This window comes from Nicotiana tabacum, chromosome 6 (genome assembly GCF_000715075.1).
Source record: "Nicotiana tabacum cultivar K326 chromosome 6, ASM71507v2, whole genome shotgun sequence".
In the NCBI taxonomy this organism is placed as follows: Eukaryota; Viridiplantae; Streptophyta; class Magnoliopsida; order Solanales; family Solanaceae; genus Nicotiana; species Nicotiana tabacum.
Window position 1 is genome coordinate 168592150 of NC_134085.1, and position 23533 is coordinate 168615682.

Sequence of the window (23533 nt, forward strand, 5' to 3'; positions counted from 1 at the left end):
CATATGAACATACTTCATGGGATCTCCAATCACATAGGCTAGGTTACCATTTCTATTGATAACATGTCGGCCTTAACCTCATCTCTTTAGAGGTTTGAAGAATTAATTTTCTTCCCACATGTTTAGTCAGAGGATCGGCCAAATTTATCTACTTCACATAATCAATAGAAATTATTCCATCTCTCAACAGCCGTAACGAGACAATTATTCAGCATGTGTTTGTGGGGTGGGGGGGGGGGGAGTAAGTTACTAAGAGGATTTGGTGATCATTTCTGGATATTAGTACTATAATTGTTGAGAATGATTTGGAGGTGTTGGAGTATCAAACCACCCAACATAGTACACCAGGATGAGATTATTAGATACCTTCTGATCATATGCTGGGAGTTATGGATATTTATTTGTGCAAGTAGTCCTATGAATAGTAAGGTGTCGTTGGTCAGAGTACAACGCCAGATTTATTAATTTTTTTCTTTTTGCTTCTGGGAGTTTTCTTGTTAGATTAGCGAAAGGATTTGTATCGACAGCATAAAGTTATTTTAAAAGAATTTTAGCTATATACATAATTAATATAAATATTTTTAAGTTATATTTGTATATTTTAGTCTGTAATATAGGTTTGTTAATTTTAACAATTATCACTTAATATTTATCAAGAAATTTATACTATGTATACTCGACAAATAATTTAATTGTGTAACTATTTTTGACGTAGAACTTAAATTCTAATTTAAATAACTTGCAACAATATATAATAAATATTTATAACAAGTCAAATATAGTAACTTAAAAAATAAAATAAATTATCTATTGTAATTTTTCAACAGAATCAGTATAATTTAAGTATTTAACTTGTTCATAGATAACTTATTGCACTTATTATTGATTGTTATAGGTAATTATCTTTTCTATTGATTTAAAAATTTTGTTTTCAATTTCTTGCTTTTGGTAGACTTTAGTACCCTCGGTTGCGGCATAGGGACAACATGTCTACGTTTGCGCTTATATCAGACAGAAATTTGTAAGTATAGTATATATTTTGCATATTCTTGGAATTTTTCTATTTATTGCAGTGAAGTCCTTATTTCTGCCGTTTCACTTACCTATAGAGTAAATAAATTTTATTTATAAATAAAAAAAGTATTTAAGCATATATAATGCCAACAAAATAAAGAGCATAGTAAAAAAATTAATTAGAATAATTTTAGTATTAACAAAAATTCAAAAATTTATTTACACAATTCAGAATGAAAAAAAATAAAGGTTGTAAAATATATATTCCATGCACGTAATATAAAAATAATTATTTAAATAACATTATTCTTAAAATATATATTATATATTCTTGAAAATTATGCTCAATTATATTATTATGTTTCTACTAACTTTCCGACGACACAAAGTTATGTCACTGGAAAGCAGGGGGACTATTTGTATAGGGTAAAATATGCTATGTTAAGTCATTGCATAAGAGGGTGACACGTGGAATCAAAGGCAGGGGATAACTAAGACCGAAGACAACTGTTTCATTTGTTATCGTAAAGAATGATGCTCATAAAGATGAAATAAATGTCTGACACCCGATAACATTTAATAAATAATATTCTAAAACATTTAATATAGCATTTAGTGGATTAATTGGGGGATGTAGTATTCAACCCATAGCTTTTCACATGGAATTAAAATTTATATGTAAAGGTTCATTAAAATTACAAAAATAGTAGATATGAACCTACAACTTTATAAATATAATGGGTTCAATGCTAAAAACCTTAAAATTGAAAATAATAGACTTGAAACTTGAAAGATTCACTGTTTTCAAAGGCGAAAAGCATCACAATTCACATGTGGACGTAAATGAAGAAAGGTGCAAATGATTAAAAAAAAATAAAGGAAAATAAGAGTGCAAAGTTCTACATTAAAGCCCGAAATCAAGGGATCCATCATCAATCACTCAAGTAACGGAAAGATCTGCCCAGCGGAAGAAAAACCTGTCAAAGACACAAGTCAAGGAAGATAAACGGAAACCTGACCTTATTCTTGGAAATAATCAATTTTCGATCTGGTTCAAGGATCAAGTCCTTTGGGTTTGTAATCTCTCAAGATTCATGTCAATCAAGAGTCAAGAAGGCCTCACGAAGTATATATACATCTGTTCCAGGCTTGAAGCAGGCATACACTTTGAACGAACCATTATCACTCTTTTTGTTCTACTCCAAACAAACATTGTATTTCTTTTTAGATATGCTGTTTAATTAGTGAGAGAAGAAAAAGAGATAAACACTGATGAGACATTGTATCAAGAAGAAAAAAGTGACACAGAGACTAAGCTGTTGGTGTAAAGCTGCATCAACCATCTTGTACTCGAGAAACTTCAAATACTAAAAGAGATCATCCTTGCAACCCAAGGAGACTGGACATAGGATTCACATTGAATCCACACTAGTATAAAAAATCCTGGTGTCTTTATTTCCTCCACTTTATTTCTGCATTATTATTATTCTGTTCTTATCTCTAGTCGACTAATTGGTAAACTAGTCAACTACTTAGAGTACTTAAAATAAAAGTCGACAATTCACCCCTCCCCCCTTCTTGTACTTTCACAAGCATTAATAAAAGACTTAGCTTGTACATATTTTTTGTTGCTATATCATAGTCTCTCTGTGGTCACTACTTTGAAGTGTCTTTACACAAATAGCCGCTCATATTTTCTTTTTACCTTTTTTAGTCATATACATAGATTATATATTGAATATATGCAATTAAACACATATAATATATAAATCATGTATATATTATAATTCCATCGGCTATTTTTAGTTTAAGTGGTAGGGTGGACGGCTATTTGGGTAAGAAGAAATGAGCGTGTAGAATTACAGTGAATATTCCATATCTAGTGCAAGACTACAACTCCCATTTACACTAAGAAATTCTAGTAAGGTGTAGGATATGAAAGGAAGGATAGCTGATTAATAAGTCTTACATATGAGAAAATAAAGCAGATGTAAAAGCACCCAAAAAGGAAGTCGAACATGTATTACAGGTTCTGAAATTATTACCTTAGTAGCTACTAGCAATATTAATGCTTGGAGCTATATGTTTCATGGCTTATATATATAAATTATCTAGATGATAAAAATTGGAGAAAAGAAGTCCTAAGTAGAGGACGGAGTAGCCACGGCTAGCAAAGGTGATTTCCTACTGACAGTGAGGCTACTATAGTTTCAGTCATATCCAAATCCTCCTCTCTTAATCCTTCTGGTAATGCAAAATTGAACTTGTTTACAAGCTTTGCCAATGCTAACTCAATCATAGCAACAACAAAAGTTCTTCCCGGGCAGCCCCTTCTGCCTGCTCCGAAGGGAATCAATTTAAAGTTTAGTCCTTTGACGTCAATATTACTATTCAAGAACCTCTCTGGCCGGTACTCCTCTGGATCATCCCACGACAATGGATCTCTTCCGATTGCCCAATCATTAATTATGACTTGAGTTTTAGCAGGTATGTGATAGCCTAGTAATTTTACGTCTTCTGTTGATTCTCGAAGAAGTAGTAGCAGAAACGGTGGATGAAGTCTAAGACTCTCCTTGATCACTGCTTGCAGGTACTGCATATTTCCTAAGTCATCCTCTGTTATCTCCGATTTCCCTTGGGCTAATCCTCGCACTTCATTCTATAATGTTTCGATAGCTCTTGGATGCCTGATCAGTCATTGTCCACTCTAGAGCTGTATATGTTGAATCCGTACCTGCAGCAAACGCATCCTATGCATTAGCCAGAAACAAAAAAGAAAAAAAAAACAAGCCCGACCTTGTAAGTTAGTACTAACGATAGGGGATGATGAACGCAAAAAAGTACTTGGTGTAGTCTCATCACCAGTACCTTGGCTCTGATACCAATTGTTGCGGAAGCCAAATGTATAGAGTGTGAATAAGTCACAACTACTATACCAAAAATTATGACAGCCACCAAATAATAAATAAGACAATAAAACAACAATAAAGGAAACACCAGAATTTACGAGGTTCGGCTAATTTTGCCTACTCCTCGGACACAAGCAATATTTTATTCCACTCCAAAAATACAAGTGAAATAATACTAAAGAGAGAAGATACAAATGCCTTAAACAGATGAGAAGGCAAATGAGAGGTGTGTTTCAATCCTAAACATTAGGCCTTCTTTTATAGGGGAAAAATCCCTTCCAAACTTAACTCCCAACCAATGTGGGACTTTGGCATTTTGCCAAACTTCAACAAATCTCCACCTTGGCAAAATTTCACATTTTCAATTCTCTCTCAATAACAAATTTTGGTTGTGTCTTCATCTTCAATCTTCAGTGTTCAACAATGTTGATCAAATCCAAACAATGTTGAAACTTGACCGCAGTCACCACCTTTGTCAGCATATCAGCAGGATTCTCTGTAGTATGAATTTTCTTCACCGTGACTCCACCTTCTTCTATGATTTCTCGTACGAAATGATACCGAACATCAATGTGCTTCGTCCTTGCATGATAAACTTGGTTCTTCGCTAATTGAATAGCACTTTGACTATCACAAAAAATTGTGATACCTTTTTGTTCAACACCAAGCTCCTTTAGCAATCCTTGAAGCCAAATTGCCTCTTTCACAGCATCTGTAATAGCCATGTACTCTGCCTCTGTTGTAGACAAAGCAATTGTTGACTGCAAAGTAGACTTCCAACTAACTGGTGCCTTTGCAAAAGTAAACACATAACCAGTAGTTGATCTTCGTTTGTCCATATCACCCGCAAAATCTGAGTCACAATATCCAACTACAAACTGATTGTCTTCCTGCTCAAAAACTAACCCGACATCTACAGTATTATGAATATACCGTAGAATCCACTTCACAGCTTGCCAATGCTCCTTCCCTGGATTGTGCATATATCTGCTAATAACTCCAACAGCTTGTGAAATGTCAGGCCTTGTGCAAACCATTGCATACATCAAGCTACCAACAGCATTTGCGTATGGTACCTTTGACATATACTCTCGTTCAGCTTCATCCATTGGCGACATAGTAGTACTTAGCTTAAAATGGGAAGCAAGTGGAGTACTAACTGGCTTAGTCTTGTCATCTATGCCAAAACGTTGAAGTACTCTCTTCAAATATTCCTTTTGAGATAAACAGAGTTTCTTTGAACGTCTATCTCTAATTATCTCCATGCCAAGAATTTTCTTTGCCTCACCCAAATCCTTCATCTCGAACTCCTTCTTCAGTTGAATCTTCAACTTATCAATTTCTTCCGAATTCTTGGAAGCTATCAACATATCATCAACATATAGGAGAAGATATACAAAGGAACCATCTTTAAGCTTGTGCAAATACACACAATGATCGTATTTGCTTCTCTTGTACCCTTGCCGCAACATAAACTCGTCAAATCGCTTGTACCATTGTCTAGAAGATTGTTTCAATCCGTACAACGATTTTTCAAGTTTGCACACCATATTTTCTTTTCCAGCAACTTTGAATCCTTCTGGCTGAGTCATGTAGATTTCCTCCTCCAAGTTTCCATGTAAAAACGCAGTTTTTACATCCATCTGAACTAGTTCCAAATCCAATTGTGCTACCAAAGCCAACATAATTCTAATGGAGGAATGTTTTACAACTGGAGAAAACACTTCATTGTAATCAATTCCCTCCTTTTGAGCATATCCTTTGGCCACCAATCTTGCTTTGTAGCGAACATCTAATTGGTTAGGAAATCCTTCTTTCTTTGCAAATACCCATTTGCACCCAATTGCTTTCTTTCCCTTCGGGAGATTGGCCAATCTCCATGTATGATTCTGATGAAGGGACTGTATTTCATCATTCATGGCAATCTTCCACTTATCTTCTTCTGAACTTTGGACAGCGTCTTTATAAGTAGTAGGAACATCATCAGCTACAATTGAGGTTGCACAAGCAACCGTCTCTATGAGACGAACAGGTTTCGTTATTGTTCTTTTTGGCCTGCTGGTTGCTATTGATTCAAGTTGTTGTTGAGATTCCTGAGTTGGAATCTCCTCTACTGGCTCTCCTTCCAGAGGGTAATCTTCATTTGTTTCCTCCTCTGCTTCTTGTGTAGGAAAAATAAATTTTCCCTCAAACTCCACCTGCTTAGAAGCACCTTCATTTTGTTTGGTATCTTCTGTTACCTTATTTACCATAGCAAATTCATCAAAGGTAACATCTCTGCTGAATATTACTTTCTTTGTCATAGGACACCATAAGCGATATCCTTTGACTCCAGAAGTAATTCCCATAAAAATAGCCTTCTTTGCCCTTGGATCCAATTTTGACTCCGTCACATGATAATATGCAGTTGAGCCAAACACGTGCAAAGAGTTATAATCTACAGCAGGTTTTCCGTACCATTTTTCAAATGGTGTTTTGCCATCAATAGCAGCAGATGGTAGACGATTAATGAGGTGGCATGCATATGTAATTGCCTCAGCCCAAAATTCTTTGCCCAAGCCAGCATTGGACAACATACACCGTACCTTCTCCAGCAAGGTCCGGTTCATACGTTCTGCCACTCCATTCTGTTGTGGTGTATGTCTAACAGTGAAGTGTCGGACGATGCCATCATTTTCACAGACCTTATTGAAATGATCATTTTTGTATTCACCTCCATTGTCTGTGCGAATACACTTGATTCTCCTGCCTGTCTGATTCTCCACCATCGTCTTCCATTTGAGAAAAATTCCCAACACTTCATCTTTGCTCTTTATTGTATACACCCATACTCTTCGGGAAAAATCATCAACAAAGGTTACAAAATAGTGCTTCCCACCCAATGAAGGTGTTTTGGAAGGACCCCAAACATCAGAGTGTACATAATCCAAAATGCCTTTAGTATTATGGATCGCTGTACCAAATTTAACCCTTGTCTGTTTCCCTTTGACACAATGCTCACAAAACTCCAAGTTGCAAGCCTTTACTCTTTTTAACAATCCTTGATCTGATAGAGTTTTCAAGGATTTTCCTCCAGCATGTCCCAAGCGCATGTGCCATAGCTTGGTTGCTTCTGCCTCTTTGTCGTCACTGGATGTCACTGTCGCTGTCCCAATAACTGTACTGCCACGATAGCGGTACATATTATTATTCTTCCGATTAGCCTTCATTACCACTAGTGCACCGGAGCATACTCTCATCACTCCATTTTCTGCAATGATTTTGAACCCTTTTGATTCTAGGGCTCCCACAGAGATGAGATTCTTCTTCAAATCCGGTACATATCGAACATCTATCAATGTTCTGATCATTCCATCATGGTTCCTTAATCGTATTGAACCAATGCCATATGAGGTAAGAGGGCTGTTATCCGCTGTGTGGATGACTCCATATTCTCCTTCTTGAAATTCCACGAACCAGTCCCTGTTGGGACACATATGATAGCTACAAGCCGAGTCCATCAACCATATGTCTGATGATGTTGATGACTCTGTTGTAACTAATGAGAAGTCTGAATCATCACAATCAGCTACATTTGAATCCATAATAGCCTTTCCATTGTTATGTTTGGCCTTATTCTTCAACTTCGGACAGTCTTTCTTCCAGTGCCCTTTTTCTCGACAAAAGGCACATTCATCTTTGCTGGGTTTGGATCTTGACTTGGATCTTCCCTTCTTTGTCCTCGTTTGATTTTGAGGACGACCCCTCACAAACAGTGCTTCTCCTTCTCCGCCCTTCTGTTTTTCTCGCTTTCTTTGTTCATAGCTGTACAAAGCTGAACAAACTTCTCTGAGAGAAATTTCGTCATTTCCATGGAGTAGAGTAGTTTCAAGGTGCTCGTACTCATCAGGAAGTGACGCCAACAACATTAAGGCCAAGTCACCATCATCATAAGTTGTATCCATATTTTGCAAATCTGTGACCAACTTATTGAAACTGGTGATATGTTCATTCATCGTGGTACCAGGAACATAGGTGAAGTGAAACAGTCTCTTCTTCATGTACAATTTATTTTGACTGTTTTTCTTCAAAAATTTATCCTCCAGTGCTTTCCATAATTTACTTGCAGAAGTTTCCTTTGTGTATGGATATTTCTGCTCTCTAGCAAGGTAGGATCGAATGGTACCGCAAGCAACACGGTTGATAATTCTCCAATCTTCTTCTCCAATAACATCTGGTTTCTTTTCTTCAATGGCCAGATCTAGCCCTTGTTGAAAAAGGACATCTAGAACCTCGCCTTGCCACATCCCAAAATGTCCGGACCCGTCAAAAATTTCTACCGCAAATTTCGCATTTGACACAATTCTTGTCATAAGCGAAGATGCCAATGATGACGTATTGTTGACACTTGATGTAGATTCTTCTTGTTTATTGTCCCCCATATTTGACACAAATATTATTTAATAGCTGACGACACAAATCAAGATTATTTCCTTTCTGATGTAGAAGATCAGACTAAGCTGCAACTACAGAGCATACTCAGACAGAACCTTGACTCGGTTACCAAGATAAATCTTTTCTGATGTGGAAGATCAGACTATGCTGCAACCACAGAGCATACTTAGACAGTACCTTGGCTCTGATACCAATTGTTGCGGAAGCCAAATGTATAGAGTGTGAATAAGTCACAACTACTATACCAAAAATTATGACAGCCACCAAATAATAAATAAGACAATAAAACAACAATAAAGGAAACACCAGAATTTACGAGGTTCGGCTAATTTTGCCTACTCCTCGGACACAAGCAATATTTTATTCCACTCCAAAAATACAAGTGAAATAATACTAAAGAGAGAAGATACAAATGCCTTAAACAGATGAGAAGGCAAATGAGAGGTGTGTTTCAATCCTAAACATTAGGCCTTCTTTTATAGGGGAAAAATCCCTTCCAAACTTAACTCCCAACCAATGTGGGACTTTGGCATTTTGCCAAACTTCAACAGCGATAGTAATTATTTTAAACATAAAATTAATACACATTTCAGTAAACCTGATCTGTCACCAAAGGATGGTAGATTGTTATGTTGAATTAAATAATGCATATATGACTAGCTATGTGGGTGGAGAAGCCATGAGGATCCTTCCTAGGTGTTAGCCTGATAGGAGGAACCTGCTCTGATACCAATTGTTAGTTTGTGTGAGTCCACCAAACAGTAGAGTATCTGGTCCTTTACGAGATTCTGCTGAGAATGCTAATAAAGCAGTACATAAATAGCAGAGGATTTTTACGTGGAAAAATCTCACACAAGGGGATAAAAAACCACGACCTATACCTGTAGGCTTTCAACTTCACTAACTTGTAAAAACCTATTACAAGCCACTTTGCAATGACTCCATTACAAAGAATTTACTCAACTAACTTGTGGTACTCTTACCACAAGCTACTTTGTGACTTTCTAGTTACAAAGACTTTTACTAACTTGTGATTCTCTCACCACAAGCCACTTTGTAACTCTACCATTACAAAGACTTTTGCTTATGACTAAACCTAGTCACAACATAAACTCAAGGAGTTTATGGATTTACAAGAGGATTCCTAATCAAACGCTTCTAGCTAAGCAGTTTAGGAGATACAATAAGTACAATCATAAAGCTACAACTCAACTAGGACAACAACAAGCTATCTTTTAGGAACTGGTCCGTAGTTGCGTTCAACTTTGTTCTTCAAGTTTGTGAGGATTGATTTCTCTCTTTTTGGCAAGGAGCTTGAATAAGAAACTGAAACCTTCAACTGATGTTTTGTATACACTCATTGTAGGTATATCTTGATCATATCACTTAAAATGATGTGAGCACTTTAGTTGGTCAGAGAATGAGTGGGCGCTGGAGACAGTGCAGTGCGGCAGAAACAGTGCAATCAGTCACTTCATTTCCAGTTGTGACCAATTGACTTGTACTGTGATGAGGGAACCACAAGGGTATCAGATCCTTGTTTGGGTTCCTAGCTCTTGAAGCTGAAGCAGTTCACTTTTAGCTGGAATTAGTTAAGCTTGCAGTATAGTCCGAGTAGGTCAGGTTCCCTATCTAGTCCTTAACAATAAGTTTGCTAGATCATCAAAACATAAGGCGAGAACATTTAAAACCTATCAATTTTATCCTTTTTGATGATGACAAACTTAACATTTATAGAGTAGATTTAGAGCAGTAAGAACCAGATTAAGTAACAGGGGAACACGCTCTATCGTAACACATGTGTTCCCCCTAAGTTAATGGCCATATTTTTCCCCCTTTTGGCATCATTAAAAAACAGACAGAATAACAGCACAAAGAAGCCCAGCTAAGCTAACTCATGCCACAAATGTGCATACAATCATGAAAGAGAATAGAAACACAGAAGGAGAGTACTGGCGTAATAAAACAAGGATTGATATTAATAAAACTTTAATATGCCTTTGCTTTGAAAAAGCGAAAGGCAACATTGGGCTTGTTTAAACGGGAGCAGTAACGTTTTATCCCAACCACATAAAAAAAAGAAAACAAAAACATCTGCCAAAACATCAAAGAAAACTTAACAAACATTTCCAGAAACTGGTCACTGAAGGGGTACTTAGGGGGCACTAAGAGTAAAGGGATTGGAAGCTGCAGCAAGTGTTTGGAGAACGAGGTCTATTCAAGCATTTGCCGACTTTTGCTCATAGAGCAGTTCTGCTTTCAGGTTCTCTACTTGCGCCCTGAGATCAACATTCTCCTTTGTCAAACGAGTCACTTCATCACTTGACACTGGAACCACGTGGGCTTGCTGACCTTCCAGGATAGCATTCCTGACCTTCAACCGATGAATCTCCTCAGCTGCACTGTTCTGAGCATTAATAAGCCGTGAGACGGTTGATGTACTTCCTACCCCCCTATTTTTTTCTATGCACTCTTCCAAAGTTATCTGTGAGAAAGTCTGCTTCTAGTCCCCACCTGGCCTGTTCCTAGTGGGACTTCAAAGAATTTGAACACTTGAGTAAGCAGGAACCCATAAGGAAGGACATGATTACCATATTTGAAGGTGGCAACATTTTGCATGTGTTCAATCATAATAGCAGACAGACTCACAGGAGTAAAACTATCCAGTTGCTCCATCAAGAATAGGTCAGACTTAGAAGTCACTGACCTCCTCTCAGCTCGAGGCAATAGAACTTTGTTAACCAATTCGAACAACAGCTGATAGAGAGGGAGTAGCGCTTTCTTATAGATCTGGTCCCCCTTCTGCTTTGCATTGGTTTTTACCGCAGCATTTCTGAAGTTAAACTGACACACATCTTTTACACTGGACAAACTAGCTGTAGGAACTTTAAGAATCTCTCCAAGAAACTTTACATCGTACACGATGTCCACCCCATTGACCAAGGCACAAATGTGGTCAGTCTCAACTGGAAAAAGGCTAGCAAAAAAGCTTTGTACCACATCCTCATATACCTTAGGTGCATCAATTTGAAATAGATGTGCCCAGCGTTGAAACTCGACCATTTCCAGAATTTGGCGCATTCTAGCCATCTCAGAGATTGCTGGGTCAAACGTACGACCTAGTAGAACTTTTTGATGCCTCAGGCGTTCAGAGCCAAGTCTAACTTCACTTCTCATTCTCTTTATAGAACCAAGTTCTTCAAAAGGTTCAGACTTGCGTTTGCCGGAATTCTCTTCACAAAATTTTCCTTTTCGCTTGGATTTGAATAACACCTCCTCATCAGACATCAAAAACTTACTCACCACCTCCTTCATCTTAAACCTAGATATAGACCCCTTTTCTATTGAAACAGGCTTTGTCTTGTTTGAAGACCGTCTAACAAGTGAACCAGGTTCATTTGGGGTTTCCTCTTCCACCTCTACTATAGGGATCGCCTCATCACTTATAGGTACACCGTCTTTCACCAACTTTCTCCTTTTCTTCTTAGTACTCTTCTTGCTCTTTTGAAGGGCAGAATCGTATGCCACCTTAACTTGAAGCCTGGTAGTAGGTCGTTTGGTTTTAGACTCAGGGGTGGACACAACCCTCCGCTTACTTATGAATGCATCAAGAGCCATATTATCTAGGTCTTCTTCATCACTGGATCTCATTTCAGGTGCTTGAATTTCCAAGGTACAACATCGAATGCAGGAACAACACTGTCCTAGGAACGAAAGCCTTGACCTGGATCCTCCGGAGAGGGATCAGGTTCCTCATGTGATACCCCAGTAGTATCTGCTAGTGCATCCCCTTCAACAGTTACAAGGCCCCCATCTTCCCCCACACTTTGTGACTCGTTTTTCTGAGAGGTGATCTCATGCAGTACACCATTAGCAGATACCACAAACACAGTTACGATATTTTTCTCTTCCTCAAATGGTGCTACCACAACCATGGAATCGGTAGTAACAATGGCAAAATGCTTTGTGACCTCAGGGTTTTGACCTTGTTCTCCACTTGGTCTTTGACTGGTGGGAGCCTCAAACGATGGGGAGAACAGAGCAGTAGTTTTAAGGATTTCTGAAGTAGGAAAAGACTAGGAAACTGGGTGAGGTGTGACTGTAGCGGCAGGAGTAATAGTGGGTAAGGAAGGATCAGTGGGAGCAGAAGGCTCCATAGATTGATCAGTAGTAGTTACAACTGAGGCAGGGAGATCGAAAGTTGTCTCATCCATTGAAAGAAGTGGTGTAACTATGCTTTTGGGAAATTCTAATGTAAGACTTATGGTTGGGAAGAGCAGGAAAAAGGGTTTTTAAGAGGAGAGGATAATTATGAAGAGAGAGGAATAGGCACCGGTTCTGAAATGGCAGTTGGGCATGGAGAATTGCAATGTTTCAGAGGGAATGGATTGATTCGAAATGAAGAGACGTGACAGCAGGATCTGAAAAGTTAATGACATGGCAATTGTGTTTTGTACCCTTTTTAAGACGTGTATTAAAAGATGCGCAGAACTACTAACCTTTGGTACAAGAACCATGTTCTTGACCTTTTATTTCGAAATAGTCAATCCTCTTTTATCATTCACGCACTGCATCTATAACTTCTATACTCATCATGCGTGTTTACTTGCAACGGTATTGAAGTGAGTTAGACATTGCCAGAAAACACTTTTAGCCAGTTATTTCTTGAAGGTGAAAGCCAGATAAAAAGGAATCAGGTTCTCAATTGGGCTTTACAAGCCCCAGCTTCACTCTGTTTCTTTCAAAGTGTTCCCTACTTAGCGCCTTGGTGAAAATGTCTACAATTTGATCTTCTGTGATGTGGAACTTCATACATATCAGCCCTTTCTCCACATTGTCCCTTAGAAAATGATGCCTCACATCAATATGCTTTGTCCTTTTGTGTTGAACTGGATTCTTGGCCATGTTGAGTGCACTGGTGTTGTCACATAGAAGGGGCACACTCTCAGTGAGTACCCCAAAATCCTCTAGTTGTTGCTTGATCTATAAAAGTTGAGCACAACAGGATGCTGCAGCTACATATTCAGCTTCAGCTGTTGAAAGAGCCACTGAATTTTGCTTTCTTGTGCCCCAAGAGATAAGACATGAACCTAAGAAGTGAGCGATTCCAGAAGTGCTTTTCCTGTCTACAAGATAACCTACATAATCTACATCAGCATACCCAATCAAATTAAAACTGTCACCTGACGGATAATACATCACCGGGTCCTGTGTTCCTTTGAGATATCTCAGTATTCTTTTGGCAACATTCAAGTTAGGTTCCTTGGGATTTGATTGAAACCTTGCACAGAGCCCCACACTTAAAACAATATTAGGTGTGCTGGCAGTGAGATAGAGGAGAGACCGAATAATACCTCTATACATGGTTTGATTCACAAGAGATCCAGTTTCATCCAGGTCCAGTCGAGTGGCAGTAGCAATGTGAGTGTCTATCACCTTTGATGCTTCCATGTCAAGCCTTTTTAAGAGCTCTCTGATGTATTTTTGCTGACAAATGGATATACTCTTTGGGGACTGTTTTACTTGAAGATCCAAGAAGAAGTTCAGTTCCCCCATCATGCTCTTTTCAAATTCACTTCCCATGAGTTTTGCAAATTCTTCACATAGAGAATCAGCTATTGCTCCAAAAATGATATCATCAACATAGACCTGAACAATGAGTAGGTTCCTTCCTCGTTTCATTAAGAAATGAGTGTTGTCAATTTTCCCTCTTTTAAAGCCATTTTCCAAAAGGAACTTTGACAACCTTTCATACCAAGCTCGAGGATCCTGCTTTAGCCCGTACAGAGCTTTGTCTAGTTTAAACACATATTCAGGGTGCGCAATACATTCAAACCCTAGGTGTTGCTTCACATAGACTTCTTCTTTCCATTCAAAAATGCACTCTTGACATCTATTTGGAACAAGATGAATTTCATATGAGATGCAAAAGCGATTAAAATTCTAATAGCTTCTATGCGAGCCACTAGAGCAAACGTTTCATCATAGTCAATCCCTTCCTCCTGACTGTAGCCTTGGACCACTAGCCTGGACTTGTTCCTTGTAGTAATTCCATGTTCATCGAGCTTGTTTCTGAATACCTACCTGGTTCCTATATTGGTTTGATCTGGGGGTCTAGGTACCAGGTGCCACACATTGTTTCTTTCAAACTGATGTAGCTCATCTTGCATGGTTGTAATCCAATTTGCATCTTTCAAGGCTTCCTTGATACTTTTGGGTTCTATTTGTGAGAGAAAGGCTGAGAAGGCAAGTGAATTTCTGGCTCTTAATCTGGTTTGTACTCTGGAATCTAGAGGAGTAATAATATTGTCTATTGGATAAGAGCTTTGGTGTCTCCAGTTAGGCGCCTGAGGTTCATTCTAAGAGTAAGAATGTATGTTTGGCTGATTTTCCTCTATCTTTCTCTCAGGTGCTAGTGGAGTTCCTTGAACTGCATCAACCACTCTTTCTTTAGCTTCAATGGTTGTAATTAAGGTGCTTGGTTCTATTGAAGATGAGGCAGCATTGTCTTTATTTTATGCGGTCCGCAGTGGGTAGGTGAGATGGGCCCCAGTTCCTTTTTCTATAAATAGGACCTGAGGCCCTCATTTCAAACTTTTCGACCCCTTACTCTCCAAAGCTAAAAAAATCATTGTTCATCACTCCTACTTGCTCGAATCCAACTGCTGAATCTCATTAAGCTACATTGCATCTCACTTATGGTATTTTTAATATTTACTTAGCTTTTAAATGTGTTTATTTTATTTTAAATTGATTAGTTCTTCAGTTCTTCTCCCCTTTTTCTTTAATTTTTAGCTTAGGGTATCATTAGTTGGTTAGATTAGGGTTAATTGGGTAAAAATACTGATTCAACACCTAGGTGAATAATAAGAGGTGAAAATTAGACCAAAAATGTAAATAAATTGAAACCCTAGGTTGGTATTGTTGTTGGGTACTTACCGCGGAACGCGGTGGATTTTGTGCGGTCCGCAATGCTATTTTGTACGGACCGTGGTGGTGGAACTTCTAAAAGCTGATATTTGAGGACCGCGACCGCGATGTATTTTGTGCGATCCACGGTGTCTCAATACGGACCGCAATACATTCTGCGCGGTTCACGGTACCCAGAATCAGAGAGTAGGTAGTCTGATCCCTACCTTAGTGCGAACCGTGGTGCATTTTGTGCGGTCCGCGGTAGCTTCTTTATGGCCACACTTCATTTTGTGCGGTCCGCAGTCTGCAATTCTGACTGTCTGCATTTTTTTCTGCACTGTTTGATCTGTTACTGGGATACTAACAAGAATATAATGTGTCCTCTTTACAGATCATGGTGAAATCACGAGGCAAAGGCGATAAACAGAAAGGAAAAAGAGAGTCCTCCCGGGGTAGGGGATGAGGCATGATTAGACTCACCCTGCAAGCCCGACAAGACTTCAAAAACACCAAAAAGATCATAAGGGCTACTGATAGAGCTATTTACCACTCGGGGAGTGAGTATGTGCCATCCCAAGAGGTGACCGACTCAGACTCCATGCCAGAATATGTTCCTGACTGGCCGGAGAGGAACAAATTAAGGGATACACCTCCGTGCTCTCCTACTTCACAAGCATCAGTGCACATAGCTTCTGAGTCATCTGAGGGCTCAGCTGCAGGCAGTGACAATAAATATTCCACTTAACCTACAACTTCACTATTCGGGGAGGGTCCCGTAGAAGAAGGAGAAGAAGTAGGAGCGGGTGAGCCCCAAGTAGGAGGGGTGAAGAGAACCAGGAACCTAGAGGCATGGCAAGACAGGTTTGTGAGTGAAGTGGCCTACCATAAGTTCAGAGAATGGTGGCCTGAGATAAAATTAATGTAAAGAGCCAGAAAATTTTGCTAAGTAATCTAAGATTTCGTGGTGCTAAAATAGGCTAATTATTTTATCTTGTGTGCAAGTGAGGGTTCATGATATAACAGATATCAATTGGATAATTTAATAAGTGAATAAGTCATATTATTAGTGGTTTGGGGTGTAAGGAGAGGCCTAAGTCTAAGCCAAGTTGGAAAAATTTCATAATAGGCTAAAGTTGTAAGTGAATGCGCACAAGACCTCACTTTGGACAAGCATATCTCTAGCTATATAAAGTTTTGTGTAATGCACAACCTATAAAATTAAATCTCTTTGAGTCTAGTTTCCAACGCATGAAACCGTTCATCATTTAGAGGTGTATACAGAAAGTTATGAACATTTTACTAGACCTGTGTCAAACGCACGACCGCGGGAAAACTGGGTGTTTCTGCCTCCGAGCGCGGCAAACTGCGGTAAGACCGCGCCCACTGCATCTCAGTGCGGGTTGACCGGGTTCGCGCGCCCAACAGCCCTATAAATACCCCAAGACCAGGTATGGAGCGTCCCTAAGTCATTTTTTTGAGCTAGGGCTTGTTTTATCAAAGGGAATCCGTCCCATACTTCCTTCCTATGATCCAAGGTAATGTTTTTGGAGTATTTTCAGTTGATTACTACTCCTAAACACTTATATTAACAAGGATTAATCTTGAAAATCCATATATTCCTATTCAATTCCCTAAATTGATCAAGAACTCTACAAGTGGGGATTCTCAAAATTCTTACTACAAGAGGTATGTCTATCATCTCTAACTACTCTATGGTGATTATTTATGTATGATATATACATTAGAACTTATGGGATGGTGATTGGAAGCCATAGGTTCCTAACCTAGGTTGTGTTGGTGTTGTAGAGATTGTGAGATGGGTTATTGGGGTATGATTCTTGGCTATAATAGTATTATGTATACATGCATGTATGAATTACGTTTGTGGGAAGATTGTTGAACATAAATACATAAAGATTGGGTTGGGGAATGAAGGAAACCTTGTAAATGAGATTTGAAATCAAGATGCTAAACTAGTATTTGATAAAATGCTCAAATGAGCTGAAACCATGACTACCTTCCTAAATTGTATTCAATTTTGTTATGTCTCAAGTAGATTGGGATTGCTAGAATTTCCGGAACATCGTAGTAATTTAAGAAAAGCTTAAACGAGGTATGTATGGCTAAAATCACCTTTTATTAAAAATTGAGTTCCATTGGCGTTTACGAAAGTGTGGTAAGATTTGAATTGGTTAATGTATTGATTGTTATTACGCATTAATTAATTTGCAATTAACTACACATATACGTGAAGGATTTGCCTCAATGTGAGTAATGTACCGTTCTTGATAATTAGATAAGTATGAAGAATACAATTATGTGTTGAAATGCTTAGGCTATAAGCCAAGATAGAAACTGAGAATTATTCATGCTAGCTATGTGCCCACTTACCTGTACTGCAACTTGAATTACTTTTGTATATGCCTATGATCACAACCTGCAAGATGAATACTAAAAATGGAAGATGATGTGATAATAGTGTCCCTGATTGCCAAGGAATTGATATGATATAGTGTCAATAAAAAGGAAGATATGTGAAAGAAGTGTGCAATGGGATGATTGATAGAAAAGGATGATGTCTCGGATGAGACGGCCTAGCCCATCGGGTCGTGATCGGACACCATGCCGCACACATGGTGGTGATTGTCTTGAAAATTGTATTTTAGATAAGGGAAATGAAATAGTGATTGAGATATATGCCTCCAATGAGGCAACCTAGCCGGTCGGGTCGTGATCGGACTCCACTCAAGATAGCGGTGGTATTGAGAACAGTGATGATGATATGAAAGAAATGCCCCAAACTAAGTTTTGGAAATTATATGAAGGATCGAATGAATTGCATATTTGATTTACTCATGTGATTTACTTGTACTTGCTTGATAGTTCTTTCTAGTAAAATTGTGTTTAGTTTTACATACTAGTGCTATTCGATGGCACTAACGTCCCTTTTGCTGGGGGCCCTACATTTTTTATGAATGTAGGTGGCTCCATTGCGGATAGTGCCGATCGCTAGCGGAGTACCTTCTTCTCAAAGTCTTGGTGAGCCCCTTTATCCTTCAAGGGGTTATATTGTTCATCTTCTTATTTTGGACTTTCACTTTTGAGGTATAGTCAGGGCTTTGTTGCCCGCATTGTTATCACATCTTTTGTATCCTTAGAGGCTCCGTAGACGTTTGGGTGGGTTATGTATGGGTATTGGATAGGTCAATGGACCATGTTGTAACCTTGTACTCTTGCTTTCTTTTACACTATAACTTGTATGGAACCTTGGAAGTTTAACCACGTTTTAAATGTTGTGATATAAAATGAACTAAGATGTTGAATGCACTATCTTTCCTAGTTTAAATAAAGGTAAGCATGGCTTCCTTATTCCTATCGAGTTGGGTAGATAGCGGTTAATAAAGCTTGCTCAGCTGGGTTCATTCAATTGAGCGCCAGTCGCGCCTCCCAAAGTTGGTGCGTGACAAACTTGGTATCATAGCCTAAGGTTTTAAAGTGTCCTAGGATGTCTCGGAGCCATGTCTAGTAGAGTCCTTCTTATCGGTGTGTTGTGGACCACATCTATAAGTTGGAGGCTACACGGACATTTAGGAATGTGACCCCTTCTTCAACACTCCAGATCGTGCGATAAAGCTTGATTATAAGATTGTTTTCTAACTCGTGCGTTGAGCTTCAAGGTATGTTTAAACGCTCTTTCATCTATTTCAAGTAATGTTCTCATATGGAATGACCAATGGGAAAGGCCTGAATATTAATGAGATGGCACATTTATCATGTTGAACAAATTGTACGGATATATGAGATACATACATAGTACCAGAAACATACTTTATATGAGAAAGGTGTTAAAATAGATCACCCACCTCCAAAGAGACATTGACTTGATAAATGAGGCGCGAGCTTATATGGCACTTGTTGATAGTGGGAAGCATGTATATGATCCTAAGGTGTAAAAGAATTTTTTTATATAAGCATGTGATATATGTAAGGCATGACCAGGAGAGTAATGACAAACATGTAGGTCTCTCACGAGAGACAAGAAGTCATGAAATGAGAGTCAATTGGACCCATAATGAGAAGACCCTTGTGCTATGAATGTTATAAGAATCCCATAAGTGTATGAAGTTGTGTTACACTCCTGAAGGATATTGACATGAGGAATTGGAATCCCAAGTCCGTGTGGCTAAATAAGAGTAGAGAACTTATGAGGTTAATATAATGGTGACTTTAATCTCCCTAATAGTCGAACATATATGTGAGGGATAGAGATATGAAACATATGTCCATGAAGTTGCTAAATTCAAGACTTGTGTCAAAATCCGGGACATTCGCCCTAAGTGGGGGAGGAAGGGCCATATTAAGGCCACTTAAATACAACGAAACAAGAGTAAGACCATGTAGCTATGATGTTTGAATATTTTGTTGAAGACATGCATAGTCTAGAAAGGTGATAATAGATAACGTGATTATCTGAAAGGATATGCTAATGATAGACCACTAGTACTCCTTCCAAAAAAAGTGGAAGGTTAAGGAAGGTAAATTCTTCATACATGGCAATGTGAATGATAGGGTCAACGATCCTAGAAACTAAGAGTATGTTTTTAAAGGGATTTTATACTTGTTAGAGGGTCAAGAACAATGGAACCTAAGGAAGTACTATAGGTCAAATATGGAAGGTTGCGAGTTTTTAGAATAGGTTAATCATAGATATGTGATTTAACCAAAGTACCAAGGTGTTAAGAAAGGCGAAACTAGTGGGAGAAATAAATGTGATGCTATAATAACCCAAGAGGGTATTTGGGCTTGATGGAGAGCCTATAAAGAATTTTACAAGCAAAGAAGTATTAAGTGATATGACGATGAACACACTTTCCCACGGATATCCTAACAAGAGTTAAGAGGTGAGCGGGATGAAAAAAAATAATAAGGAAAAAGACCACGTAACATGTGGAAGAGTGCGTGGCTATTCACTAGCTAGGAATAATGAGGCGAAAAGAAATGGGAATTAAATCTATAAATTGAGATGTCCATCGCAAAATAGTTCGTATCAGAATGGTGGACTCGCCTGGAGCACAAGTGTTAATAGAAGGTATAAAGGACTAACCGTAATGCTACCGACTTGGGTGACACTGAATATCAACTGAAATATTTAGAGGGAGTTCATGTCTACATATTACAATGGAAAGTGAGACTACTGGTGGTGAAATAGTGGTGTGATAAACTCAACAAACCAGACACAATGATACCACGAGTCCATGGAGGTAGACAAGTGTGTGGAAAATAAAGCTATCAACTATGCACTATGAGCAAAATAGAATGGGAATGAATATTCCAGTTAGAAAGAAAAGATGGTACCAACATATTGTTCGGGCCAGTGGCGCTTTCTGAATTGAATATGTATGAAGGGTGTTGATATGCGTTTGGGTGGTGTTGAATAGTAAAGAGATATCATGAGAATGTTCGCAAGGGAAAGTGGAGTGGTTTCCTAAATCTTATAAGGCACACAAGGAGGAAAGAGGTTGACCAGGAAAGGTCTGAGCATGATGTTACATTACATTTGATGCAATGTCGTGCATGTTGATGATATTAAGGTGTGTGCGCATGCTAGAAGATGTTATTCCCTTGACATAGAAGGTTCTATAAGAAAACTCATCCAGTAATATCTTCTGTTGAGAATTTGGAAGAGCAAGTTGCAAGTACTCACATAAGATTGTAACCATATCAAGAAAATTATTGAAGAACTCAAATCCTAGGAGGTCATATGCAAGAGAAATGTGATATAAATGGTTCAGATGGAACATGGCCAGGTGATCACCTATGCCTCTAGGCAACCCAAGAATCATGACAAGAACTATCCGGCACATGATTTAGAACTTGCGGAGGTAGTTTTTGTATAAAAATTTTGCGACATTATGTGTATGGGGTCCACGTTGATGTATTTATGAACCACAAGAGCCTTTAATATATTTTTAAACAAAAGGAGTTGAATCTGAGACATAGAGGATGGCTCGGGTTACTCAAGGACTATGATGTTGAGATTCTCTATCACTCAGGAAAGACCAATGTTGCGGCGGATGCTCTTAGATGGAAATCTATGGGTAGTTAGCTCACTTGGAGATATATCAAAGGCCGTTGGCCAGGGAGGTTCACCAGTTGGCTAGTCTGGGAGTTCGTCTTGCGGTCTCTAGTGAATGGGGAGTAATTGTGCAGAATAAGGCTGAATCGTTGCTTGTAGCGGAGGTCAAAGAAAAAAAATACAACGGTCCATTGTTAGAATAGCTGAAGGAGGGGATTCATAAATACAAGACCATAGCTTTTTCTTTTGGCATTGATGATGGTACCCTATGGTGCCAAGGGCACCTATATGTTCTAGATATTGATAGTCTTCGGGAAAGTATTGTGGCAAAAGCTCACACTTCCAGGTATTTCGTACACCCAAGTTCTACAAAAATGTATCATGATCTCAAAGAAGTTTATCTGTGGAATAACATGAAAAGGGAGGTGGCAGACTTTGTGGCAAAAAGTTTGTACTGTCAGCAAGTGAAAGTCGAACATCAAAGGCATGGAGGATTGTTACAAAGCATTGAAATTCCAATGTGGAATGGGAAATGATCAATATGTATTTTGTGGTAGTGTTGTCGCGCACTCTGTGCAAGTTCGACTCAATTTAGGTGATTGTGGATCAACTCACGAAATCAGCGCACTTTTTGCCAGTCAAATCTACTGACACAGTGGAACAATATGCTCAAATGTATGTCAAAGAAATAGTCAGGTTGCATGGCACTTCAGTCTCAATCGTTTCAGATCGAGGGGCTCAATTCACGACAAAGTTTTGGAAGAAATTTCAGCAAGGTTTGGGTACTGAAGTAAATCTTAGTACAACCTTTCATCAATAAACTGATGGGCAGATAGAGTTGACTATTTAGACGCTTAAAGACATGTTGCGTGCTTGTACTATTGATTTCAAAGGTTGTTGGGACGACCATTTTCCACTTATAGAATTTGCTTACAATAACAATTTCCATACTAGTATCTAGATGGCACCATTCGAGGCACTGTATGGTAGGAGATGTAGGTCTCCCATTGGGTGGTTCGAGGTTGGAGAAGCAGAATTGATAGGGCCGGACCTCGTGCATCAGGCCATGGAGAAAGTCAAGATTATTAAGGAGAGGTTGAAAACTGCTCAGAGTCGCCAAAAGTCTTATTCGGACATTCGTCGTAGAGATTTGGAGTTCAAAGAAGATGATTTGGTATTTTTGAAAGTTTCCCCCATGAAGGGCATTATGCGATTTGGGAAGAAAGGGGAATTAAGTCTGAGGTATGTCAGACCGTACAAAGTCATCCAGAGGATTGGTCAGGTGTCATACAAGCTCAAGCTGCCACCCGAGATGTCGTTGGTACATCCGGTCTTCCATGTGTCTATGTTGAAGAATGTAGTGGGAGATCCGTTCACTATTGTGCCAGTTGAAACTATTGATGTTAATGAAGAACTATCTTATGAAGAAATTCCAGTTGCCATTCTTGATATGCAAGTCCGAAAGATTGAGAAATAAATAAATTGCCTCAGTAAAAGTGTTATGGCGGACCCAGCAGGTTGAGGAAGCCACTTGGGAAGCCGAGGAAGAAATGAGAAAGAAGTACCCATATTTGTTTGAATAGTCATGTAATAGCTTTTATGCATTTGGTTCCTATGAACTCTTATCTTTTGATTTGATCCATGTTAAACTATTCCATTTTGATTATATGTGTTGCCTATGCGGCCATGGTTGGTGTTGTACAAGTTATGTTATGTCTATGAAACATGTATATGCTGTTAGAATATGTATCTGGGGCCCTCTGATAGGTGGATAGGTCTAGTTACAAAGGAAACTCTGGCAAACTTTTCGGAAATTTAAGGAGTTAGCCAAATTCAGGGCTGTTGATATATTTCATGATGTGAAAAAGCTGAAGTTACATAAGGATGGCTAGTGAATGAACCTTGATCCTAATTCGAGGACGAATGATCCTAAGCGGGGGAGAATGTAAAGCCCCAGAAAATTTTGCTAAGTAATCTAAGATTTTGTGGTGCCAAGATAGGCTAATTATTTTATCTTGTGTGCAAGTGAGGGCTCATGATATAATGGATATCAATTGGATAAGTTAATAAGTGTATAAGTCTTATTATAAGTGGTTTGGGGTCTAAGGAGAGGCCTAAGTCTAAGCCAAGTTGGAAAAATTTCATAATAGGCTAAAGTTGTAAGTGAATGCGCACAAGACCTCACTTT

At 38.7% G+C, this 23533-nt stretch overlaps 1 pseudogene; it reads right to left on the reverse strand.

Moving 5' to 3' along the window:
* Positions 1-3155: 3155 nt before the first annotated feature.
* LOC107815723 (cytochrome P450 71A4-like) overlaps positions 3156-23533 on the reverse strand; it is a 62952-nt pseudogene continuing 42574 nt past the window's right edge.